Here is an 11,903-nt window from a genome sequence, read left to right on the forward strand (position 1 = left end):
CATTCCTCCGCTAAAGTTCAAACCCAGATCACTCCTCTTATCACAGCAAAGTGGTCAGCTGCACAAGAAGTGGACAAGAGGCTTACTCTTTACTCTGAGGAAAGGGATTGTTTTCTTGAATGAAGTGAGGAGGGAGTCATTTTCTACGTGATTCTCAAGGAATTGATTCAGCTGATTTAAAAGGGGGGAGGGCAGGGTGGCGAAGAAAAGAGCCTCTAAGATGGAAATGGTGGTTAGCTGAATCCAGTTGGCATCTAGGCAGCCTGTTTTGTCAGGGACCGAGGGCTCCTCTCTGTATTCAAGGTCAGTCTAATAGAGGAACACCAGCAAATGATCCTATGATCTTAACTGCCCAGGCCAGGCGACCCACCGCCACTTGTAAACTTAGACTTGATGCACCAGGGAAGAAGAAACTTGCTTGCCCCAGGAATGCCCTTGGAACTCCCATTTTGCGTTCACACTGATTCATCCCTGTTTGTTTTGTGACCAAAAGCACAATTTTTTTTTTCTCTTTTGGGGGTGGGGGTTGGAATGGGAAAGCAGTTTGTTACTGTGCCATAGAGGGAGGCTTACTGGCTTACACAAGGGGCAAGTTATACTTAGGGTCAATAGAAACTCGTATAGGTTCAGTTGCCTATTTAAAAAGAACTGTGCCATGTACTGTGTGTCCTGACAGATGAGGTAACAAAGACTCTGGGAAGTCAAGTGACATGACTAAGTTCACATAGCATCAGATAATGGAGCCAAGAATCAAACCCAGGTCCATGTACGTGGCACATAATTTCCACAAAACCCTACCTTACTGAGTGGAAAACCTTCCCTCTCAGAGTCACCTGCTGAAAAACTGGGAGCAGATAACAGCTTAACTGCTTGCTTGACTGCCATGTCTTCTTTCTCTGAACTTATTAATTACTGTGCAAAGCTCTAACTTAAACACCAAAACAGGTTATCAAGGAGGCTTCCATCAGGGATGTTTGCCATCTTTTTCTGCCAAGAACTATTTGGGGGGAACCTAGGATGTTGGATAGTGTGTTAGGCCCAAAGAAGAGTTATCAAAAACAAACACCATCCCTAGGCTCCTGGAGCTGACATTCTAGTGAGAAAGATAGAATGTTGATCTAAATAAATAAATCATTCAGAAAAATATAAAATTGCACCTATAGTAAGCATTACAAATAAGAGACTCAAGATAGGAAAAAATCTGTAGTGGAGTAATTAGAGTCAATCAGAGAGGTCAGTAGAGGCTTCTCAGAGAAAATGACTCTGGGGCTGAATAGAAGTTTGAGAAGAATTTAACTGGGCAAGAAAGAGGAGAGTGAGGCCTTCCCTACAAATGACTATTTGATCATCCTAACATCCCTGAAGATAGATATTGTAATTATCCTTGTTTTCCAGTTGAGGAAAACGAGGCACAGGAGGTAAAATAAATTACCCAAATTTACACAACTCAGTAAATTATAAAATCAGGATTTGAACCCAGGAAGTCTCCCTTGAAAATTAGACTTAGCCGCTAAGCTATATTGGCTCTCAATAGGATCAGCAGAAGCAAAGATCCTGTGGTGGGAGGAGGCAGTGTACATTCCTTCAGTGGAGAACCAAAAAGGAAATCAGCAAAGCTGGTAAAAGAAAGTAAGGGATGAGATGGTGCTAGCTGAGGGAAGAGAGGTGAGGAGCAGAGTTTGTAAGCCCTGTAGGCCAAGTTAAGGAGTGTTTGTCTTTATCCTTAGAACAGAAAGAAGCCATGGAGATGCTTTAAGTAAAAGATAATGTACTTAGATCTGCATTTTAAAAAATGACAATGGCTATAGTATGGAGAACAGATTGAGAGACAAGGGTAGAAGTACACCAATTAAGAGACTGTCCAGGAAGTTTAGATAATAGATACTGGTAGCTTGCCTAGGTTGGTGAAGATTGAGATGTGAGAGGATTTGAGAAATATTGTGATTGCAAATGTCACCAACTAGATTGGTGATGGATTGGATATGGGGTGATGGACAGAGAAATGTCAAGAATGACTCTAGAGTTTTGGCCAACAGAACTGGAGAAAGATAGGTACCATTTAGCTAAAATAGAAAACACTGGAAGAGGATTGACTTCACTGGAATAAAGATGAATTTGAACTGGGCATATTGAGTTTAAAGTGCCCTTGAGACCCCAAAAAGATATGTCATATAAGCAATTGGACGTATGGGTCTGGAGTTCAGAAAAGAGATCTTGACTGGAGACAAAAACATGTTACTTATTTGTTTATAGGCAGTAATTAGCCGTACACCTGGGTAAAACTGTTTAGGGAAAGAGAAGAGCATTAGAAGAAGGGAGAACCAAGGAAAGAGCCTTTCACAAATTCTAACATTTAGTAATCAAGAAGATGACAATATAATAGGAAAGGAGATAGAAGGAAGGAAGGAAAAAACAAAACAAAGTTTTGTTATGTAAGCCCAGGAAAAAAAGACTACTTCAAAAAAGAAAATGTGATGATCTTTGTATAGTAGGGAGGTCAAAATTTTTTGATGAAGGTCACTGGGACGTTAGCAAGAAAATCAGAATGGAGTGGCGAAGGAGTGAATACAGCTAATGAAATGAGGAGTAAGGACAACTCTTTGGGAAAGGTTTGGCTGAAAAGGGGAGCAGAGAGCAATAGTTGAAGGATAATGTAGGTATAAGAGGGGCTGTTTGCTGTTTATTGGGTTGGTTGGCTGGTAAGTTGGATGACTAATTTAATGGGTGAGGTTTGAGCACTGGAAAAACCACTGGAAATGATCCATTTGACAGAAATTGAATATATAAGAAAAAAAAGAGGAGGAATCAATATTATAGGGCTTTGCAAGCCTGAACAGAGTAGACTCCAAGACACAAACAGAAGCAAAACTGTTCATCCAAAGATGAACAGATAGGTGTAAATGTATGTCACTTTGTAGATTTCATTTCTAGAACTCAAGGGAATTGTCAGCTGATGGCTTTTATTTTCCCAAAAGAGTAAAAGTCAAAATTACCTGCTGAGAATGTGGGGAAAGGAGAGCTGCTAAAGTTTGAGGAAAGTAGAGATTTTCATGTTTGTTTGTTTACAGAGTTTTTAAAAATAGCCTTTTGCTTCTGTAAAAGAATGAATTGGTACTGTTGAGAGTCCAGATGATGTTGGTAGTCACAAGTTTCTAATAGGATCTGCCTGCTTGTCCTGACTTTATCCACCAGTGCTAAGCTTCTTGGGTGCAGGTACAGAGAAAACATAGCAGCCAAATGGGCAAAACACCAGGAGCTAAAAGGCAATAGAGCAGTGACTGATAGAAAATAATTGCCAATGTAGAAGTTTACAGTCAGCAAAAATATCAGTCATACATGACAAATTCATTCTTAGGTAAGAGATCTTTCAAAAGAGATTATTTTCCTTGTATTATTTCTGAGTAAGCTACTGAAGATCATGTGTCACCAAAGCAAGGGAGTAAATCAAGATGAAGAGAAAAACATGAAACATAGGAAACAAGAGATCCAGCACATGACAGAGGAAAAGAGGGTCCCCAGGATAATAGTGAAAGGAGAGCTCAAATTGGAGTAGGTCATAAGTCTCAGGGTTGAGATTTCTTCTAAATTAAATAAAATGCTTGAAGAGTATAAACATATTCAGAGGAGCAGTGGGGGCTTTGCGGGGGAGCAGTGGTAAAAAGGTGCTTTAGGAGAACATTAATAGATAATGATAAACTTTTAAAAATTAAGGAGTACCAATATAAGCATGTCATTTAGAGGTATGGAGGTAAAAACAGAATCAAACTAAAAATGTTGGGGGGTGCCTGGGTGGCTCAGTCGTCAAGCATCTGCCCCCTGCTCAGGTCATGATCCCAGGGTCCTGGGATCGAGCCCCGCATCGGGCTCCCTGCTCTGCGGGAAGCCTGCTTCTCCCTCTCCCACTCCCCCTGCTTGTGTTCCCTTTCTCGCTGTCTCTGTCAAATAAATAAATAAAATCTCTAAAAAAAAAAAAAAGAAAGAAACTAAAAATGTTGGAAGTGGTTGCCTGTAGGAAATGGAAAATGGAAGTAAGGCATATGGTACTTCTGGTTTTTACACAAGTCTTCTAGAACAATTTGATTCTTTAAACCATATGGATGTATAGCTTTAAATTTAGAAAAGCTAATGAAGTAACATATGCTTATAAAACCATTATTGAAATAATAAATAGCAGAATCTTGAATTCGCAGCTTCTGAGTTATGTGCTCTTTCTACAAAAATTGAACCAGAGTTAGAATAATTGACAGTCTTTTTGTTTTAATAGAACATGTTTATTGTTTGTCTTTATCTTTCCATTCATTGAAGAAAAGAATAATTTTCAATTCATTCAAAGCATAGGAATAGATCAGATGCCAGGTAATCAATTATGTAGATTTTTTTTAATGGAGCAAGGCAATAAAAAAATCACTGGGAGAATTTTAAATAAAATCTTCAAGTTCACAAATTATTAAAACCTGTAAGAGATTTTTTTTTTCAGGAGCGTTATCTCACACTTACCTTAGAAATTCATGTCTGATTAGTGCTCAACTGATGAAGAAAACTCCTCAGGAAACATTTTAAAGTAAAATAAATTTGGTGTTGTTTTCCAGGTACCCTTAATTAGTTTCCCTGGTCTAGTTTCTTCTAATGCAAAATACAAAACTATTGATCCTGAACTCCTGTATTTTTGTAAGAGTTTCAGAAATTTATATTAAAACTGCTTTCCTATTTTAATTTAAAACCTTGGCTTTCAGAGATGTTTGAATAATCTCAACATATGGCCAGATATTACTCAATTAAATGAGCTCTTAGTGGCCCCTGTTTAGCAATCCCACCTCATTCTCTTTTTACATTTCATACTCCAACAATGCTAAAAGATTTGTAATTCCCAGTCTAGTGCTGTTCTCTCATTTGGAGCTCTTTGTTTTGCAATCAGTATTCCTCTGGCTTGGAATACTTTCTGTTGCCTTGGCCTTCACAAACACCCTACCCCCGGGTGATTTGGGTTTTCTTAACTTTTGTTTCCAGTAAATGTTGTACTTATTCCAATTAAAGCAATGATGTTTGCATTTACTATCTTTATTTTCTTCATCATTACCACCATCATCATCATAGGTCTGATGTCTGAGGCAGAAAATGTGTTGGTTTTTTTTCACCATTGCATCCCAAGGAACACTCAGAAATTGCCTGGTATAGGTTGATAAACTTATAACCATGCACCTAAAAATACAGGGCTAGAAATTATTTTGTGATACACTTTAGATGATTATGTAACCAAAGAGTAATGAGGACAAGCATAAAAAGAAAAGACAAAATTCTAGTGCTAGAATTAAAGGTAGCAGAAAGCTAAGAACATTCTTTTCTCAATTTGCAGCTGAAGAAACAGATGCCTGGAGAATTTAGATGAATTGACTGAAATGCCACATCCCATGACAAGAAACTTAGAATCATCAATATTAAATATGAAAAGTTATCAGGTCCAGTCCCTTTACTTCGCAGATAAAGAAACTGAGACCCCAAAACTCAAAGAAGAATAAAGTTCTGCAAATACACACTTAAATTTTATGAAAAAGCTGATTTTCAGTAAAGCATCATTCACAGAAACAGTTCATTTCGTCTTAAATTATTTTCATTTCAACTTTTCACTGAAACCTTTTGGACAAAACCTACATAGCCATGTTATGGTACAGTATATTTTACAGATCATTTTGCACTTAAGTGAACATTCTAAAATCATAAATTTTCCTTGTGATGTCAAGCTAAAAAAGCAGCAGGTATTAGATATTCTATTTCAATGCTTTTAGAATTGGTTCTAGTAGAAGTTTATTTGAAATAAACGTAAATGATGTAGTAAAGGAAGAGTGCATACCATGTATAATGCCAATGTTTTTTCAGATTAATTATAATGCCTATCACTTATTGATTATTTATGATTTGCTGAACACTGTGAATTAGCTCGCTTGGTTCTCACCATAATCCTATGAAATTGATACAAATATTATCTCCACTTTAGGGCACCTGGGTGTCTCAGTCAGTTAAGCATCTGCCTTCGGCTCGGGTCATAATCCCAGGGTGCTGGGATGGAGTCCCACATCGGGCTCCCTGCTCAGTGGGGAGTCTGCTCCTCCCTCTCACTCTCTCTCTCTCTGTGTTCTCCCTCACTCTCTCTCTCTCTCTCAAATAAGTAAATAAAATCTTTAAAAAAATAAAAAACAAACAAAAAATATTATCTCCACTTTAAAGAAGATAATAACTAAGGCCTCAGTAGGGTGTGGTTATGATGCAAACACAAAGACATCTGACAGAGATGATGTTTTTAAACATTACATGGGGCTTTCTCTCCAATCTAGGACTATCTGATTATATGTAGGTAATATAAACTATTAGATGTAGAAGGAACCTAAGGTTCATTGATGCTGGTAGTTTTCACATTTCAAACAATAGAAACCATCTTTCAAATAAACTCTAACGCAAAAAGCCCTTACAGAAAACTAACAACAGAGTTGTTGAAGTTGAGGAAGGACAGAATTCTCACTACCTCAAACTTTCTCTTCCATAATCTCAGGATTCTAAAGGTTCGGAAAACTATCTCTCTCTGTCACTCTGTCTCTCTCCCCCAACACACACGCATTTATACTCAGGGACAAATGAAGCATATAGATCCAAACTGACTTACCCAAGTTCTACAACTCAAAGCATCAAGTCATGTTCAGGCTTTTATTGCTTTCCCACCAAAAGAGGAGGGGTTTTGTGTTTTCTAGAAGTCAAGACCAGAGGATATCTAGTTGTCAGAAAGCATCCTACCATTCTTTTACTATTGCAATAATATAGATTTCTGATTAAAAATATTCTGAAAAATAAAAATTTCCATTGAGGTTTCAATACTTCAATGCTAAAAATAATAGAGAAAACATGGATCATTGAAAAGAAAACAGAAGGAATCGAAATAGAAGAAGAAAGTTAAGCAGCAAGCAGAAGAATAGAAGGAAATGAACTTTCCCAGGCATTTACCTGAATTCTAACATTGCCCAACACTCAACTGCCAAAATGAAAAGGAAAAGAAAAAAAAAAAGCTGGCAGTACTATGTTGAAACTACCACCCATGGAGATATTTAAGCCCCGGCCTCACAGCTCCTACAGTTGTCCAAGTTCCAAGGCACATGTTAATTGTGCTTTTGATCTACAAGACCAATATTTTACCTTGTCATCCAAGATACCTGGACTAACACTCACCCTTCAATTTATTCCCATGACCCCTGGGACTGAGGAAAATGGAGCGTTTTGCAAAAGACAAAAGAATAAGCACGTGCAACATTGTATCTTCTTGCATTTTTTTTTTCTGATGGACTGAATGAAAGTCTGCTGGCAATGCCATAAAAATATCCAGCTTCAGGGATGTGAGAACTGGCTCTGCTTCCAACACTACACTCAGTTACAAGGTAAATTCCACCCATGCCACTTATACGCTGAAACTCACTATCAAATGAGAAGAAAAAGATGCCAGAAATGAAGGTCAATGGAGCATTGAAAGTGACCCTTCCTGGGCAGCTTATGTGGCAAGGGTTCATAGCAGGAAAAGACTGGAATATCAAAGGAAGAACCGGGCTGCTAAATCTGCAGAAATGTCAGTGGACAAGTACATGGCACACACTCCATCACACCCTCAACCTCCTCTCATGGCTGCCATTACTGGTTGAACACAGCCTCTTCCACTCCAGCTCAGGAAATGCTTCTCAATGAGCAGTCTGATGAGCCAAGACAAGTCATCTGGAGTTGGCTCTCAATATGAAATTTCATTGCTATGTTGGATTCAGTGCTGTGGTTAAGGGATTGGAAGACAGTCATTCGGTTGGACACCAGCTGTTGATCCCTCTTTCAGGGGAGATGAGCCTAAGAGCAAAGAAAATAAATACCCTACTCTATTTGTCAGCTCTCCTTTGGGGGTCCCTATGTTTTTGTACAGCAAAACTGAAAGGGAATCAACTTGAATCTACTCCAGATTCAGAATGTAGTAGTGAGTTATGACCATGTAGAACTCTCAGTATGTACCTGCTCATGGCCCTAAACTGAACTTTAAGAGACTTGGGCTTTAATCCTCATTATTTTGCTAATTCTGTAACTTCAGGCAAGTCTCTTAATTTTTCTGGGCCTAATTTCTTCATCTGTGAAAACTGGGAACAGACAGATTTGGATTATATGAATTTTCAGGTTCCTCCTAACTCTAAATTTCCATAGACTTAAAGGAAGTGTTCACTTATTAATCAGTTCAGGAAATTTTTAGTTTGGAAAATTTCCTTCAAAGAAGAATGAATAGAATCAAAGAACTGGAGGATTGTCAAATTTAATTTGGTAGAAATAGTAGCTCATAAAGGTATAGGTTAATCAAAGTCAGTGTCACATACAGGTGAAGAATGCAGACACTGAAATCAGATCCCCTGGGTTCCAAGCCAACATAGACACTTATTACTTTTATGACCTGTGTATTAGTTATCTCTTGCCATGTAACAGGTTACTCTAAAATTAACAGTTTAAAACAATAAACATTATCTGTGGATTTCTGTGGATCAGGAATCCAAATATAAATTATTTGGGTACCTCTGGTTCAAAAATTCTCACAATACTACATCAGGGTGTCAGTTGCATTTGTGGTCTCATTCAAAGGCTCAATAGAGGATGATCCACTTTCAAGTCATTAACATGGCTGTTAGCAGGATCCAGTTCCTCAAGGGCTATTGGGCGAAGGACCTCAATTCTACAGTTGGCTGGGGGTCTCCCTCAATTCCTTCCACATGGGCCTCTCCTAGGGCAACATACAACATGGCAGCTGGCTTCCATCAGAATGAACAAGAAAGCAAGAGAGAGAACATTCCCAAACCACAGTCTTTTGTAGGCTAATCTCAGAAGTGATGTACCATCACATTTTCCACAGTCTATTCGTTAGAAGCAAGTCACTTGGTCCAGCCCACATATGAGGGGAAAGGACTATACAAGGACATGATTATCAGAAGGGAGGGATCATTAGTGCCGTTTTACAAGCTGCCTACTCCAACCTGGGACCAACTATTTTAACTTTCCACATCCATTATCCTTTATTTAAAATGGTCATAAAGTAGCTATATCCAAAGATTGTTGTAAAGATTATGAACATGTTATAAAGCATTTAATTCAGTCAGTACCTGGAATGTAGTAAGCACTCAATAAACAATGGATATTATTTTTTAATAATTGTTTTGTGCATAACTAGAGAAATTGAGAAATCTCCTTGAGGAGGGAAGACATAGTCATATACCTGAAAAAGATAAATAAAGGAAGATTGAGGTGGAGTTAGAAATGTATCTTCTGAAACTCCCTGAATCCTCCCCCTCCAAAAACACTCCAGACATAACAACTAGTTAACAAAACCAAAAACCCACCAAGAATGTACACAAGAAAAAATAGATGACTACATATTTCACAAACCTCAGAATAGAGGTTAGTGGGGACAGTATCAGAAGAACTCCAAACTTCCATCAAGTACTCCTTAGAAAGCACAAAAAGCTAATCTGAAACTAGCTTAGACTAGGTGGGAGCCCTGCAAGATCCAATGTGTAGGTGAGGGCAGAGGTTTAGCTGGTGCTAAAGCAGTCTGGACCCTGTGAACTCTCAAACTCAGAAACCAGAGCTCTCTCCCAAGTCAAATTCCTATATTGAGTAGAAACTCCTGGAGATAGGATCAAATTAAGTAGGACAGAAAAATAGTGGCCAAGGAAAAAGCAGTTCAGGATTTAAGTAAAGAAGGAAACAGAAGAGGCAAACCTTAAAATTATGGGGTCATATATTTTTATTTCTATTTATTTGTTTGTTTGTTTAAGATTTTATTTATTTATTTGACAGAGAGAGCAAGAGAGCATAAGCAGGGAGAGTGGTAGAAGGAGAGGGAGAAGCAGGCTCCCTTCCAAGCAGGGAGCCCAATGCAGGGCTTGATCCCAGGACCCTGGGATCATGACCTGAGCCAAAGGCAGACATGTAACCATTTGAGCCACCCAGGCGCCCCAAAGGGTCGTATACTTTTATCTCTTTGCTAAAGAGATCTACTTGCACTTAAAAGTGAGCAACAACAGAAATGGACTGAGCTTGAATTATGAAAAAAAAAAAAAGAAAGAAGTCAAATAATGTAGGAGATATCCCTAGAGAGTGAAAATAGGCCAGAAAGACTTACACCCCAATTTAAAATTTCAGAACAAGCAAAAAGTAATGTTTTAAATAATAGAAGCTATAAAAGAAGAAACAACTCATAATTTAAAAAAACTTTACTATGAATGGCAAAAGGGAAGATTTGAGAAAGAGGATAAAGAACTCAGGAAAGAATTAAACAAGTTTAAATTAAGAAATTAACATTACATTAGAAGAAACTAAGGTGCAAACAAACATGGTGAAAAATAACTGAAGAGATATAGAAAATGGAAGGATAAAAATATTTTAAGGCAAAATGAAATTTTTAAAAATATTTTTAAAAGAGGGATGCCTGGGTGGCTCAGTCATTATGCTTAGGTGTCTGCCTTCGGCTCAGATCATGGTCCCAGGGTCCTGGGATCGCGTCCCACATCGGGCTCCCTGCTCAACGGGAAGCCTGCTTCTCCCTCTCCCACTCTCCCTGCTTGTGTTCCCTCTCTCTCTGTCAAATAAATAAATAAAATCTTTAAAAATATATATTTTTAAAAGAAATTTTAGAGAAAGTGATAGAGATGGGATATAAAGAGGGGATACTTCTATATAATAGGAGTCTCTGAAGAAGAAAATCAAAGCAATGGGACAGAACAAACATTAAAATCTGTAATTTAAAAAAATTTTCATGAAACAAAAGATGACATAAATCATATTTTAAGGAAACTTCTTGAACCTAGAAAAATCAACATGAAGTAGCCAACTCGGAAACACATTCTAGTGAAAGGTATTAGATTTTAAGCAAAAAGAAAAAATCCTTTGGACTATCAGACACAATGAACAAGTTATTTATAAGGAAAAATAATATGATTGTCATTGGTCTTTCCAACAGCAACACACTTTATGCCACAAGACAATGGAATAACATATATAAAGTATTCAAGAAGAGAAAAATTAAGGTATTCCAGGAAAAAAAAAATAGGGAAACTCTCATATGAGGGATTTAAATCCAGCTAACCTTGTTTACTAGTATAAAAAGGCTACAGATAAACTGTTATGAATATCCTTAGGAAATACTGATTGCTCCCGTGAACCCTTCTTACAGAAGGTTTCAGCACACAAGATGATTTGGGAGATATCCAACATAAGGACTGAACATTAAATATGTGTTACCTGTAGGGCTAAGTCTAAATGATATTAGTTATAAATATATATTACTTATAGAACTAAGTCTAAATGATATAGAGAGTTAGTGTAGTATGTAATGTCTGTACATACTGACAATGTAGATACAGTACAATCGAAAGAAAGGAGGAAGAATCGGGAGAGTGTATGAAAAATAGAAAAACCTGAAAAAAAAAAAAAGAAAGAAAAAGAAAGGGAACAAATCACTAACAAGACCATACACAATCATCACTCTCATGCTTGCAGGCATTAATTAAGTTAGGAAAGTCATTTTTCTTTAGCAGAAATCACTGATAAGAATGCAAGAAATGTTCTAATACTTTTACCTTCCAATAGCTCTGTATTCTGTATTAGGAAAAAGAAATTTTAGATTAAAAAAAGTTCACAAGGAAGAAATTTCTATGGTCTTTCTTAAAGTGTAGTCCAGGCCATCTATATTAGAATCGCTTGGTGTGCTTATTAAAAATGCAAATTTATGGAAATTTTCCCAAACCAACTGATTCTGAATCTCACAGTGGGAGTTGGAGGGAGAGTGCTTGAAAATCTACATATTAACATGTTTTCCAGAAGGCTCAGAAGTCATTTGAAAATCACTA

Source organism: Eumetopias jubatus, unplaced genomic scaffold (genome assembly GCF_037043125.1).
Source record: "Eumetopias jubatus isolate StellerSeaLion01/CBP00866 unplaced genomic scaffold, mEumJub1_p1.0 scaffold_17, whole genome shotgun sequence".
NCBI lineage: Eukaryota > Metazoa > Chordata > Mammalia > Carnivora > Otariidae > Eumetopias > Eumetopias jubatus.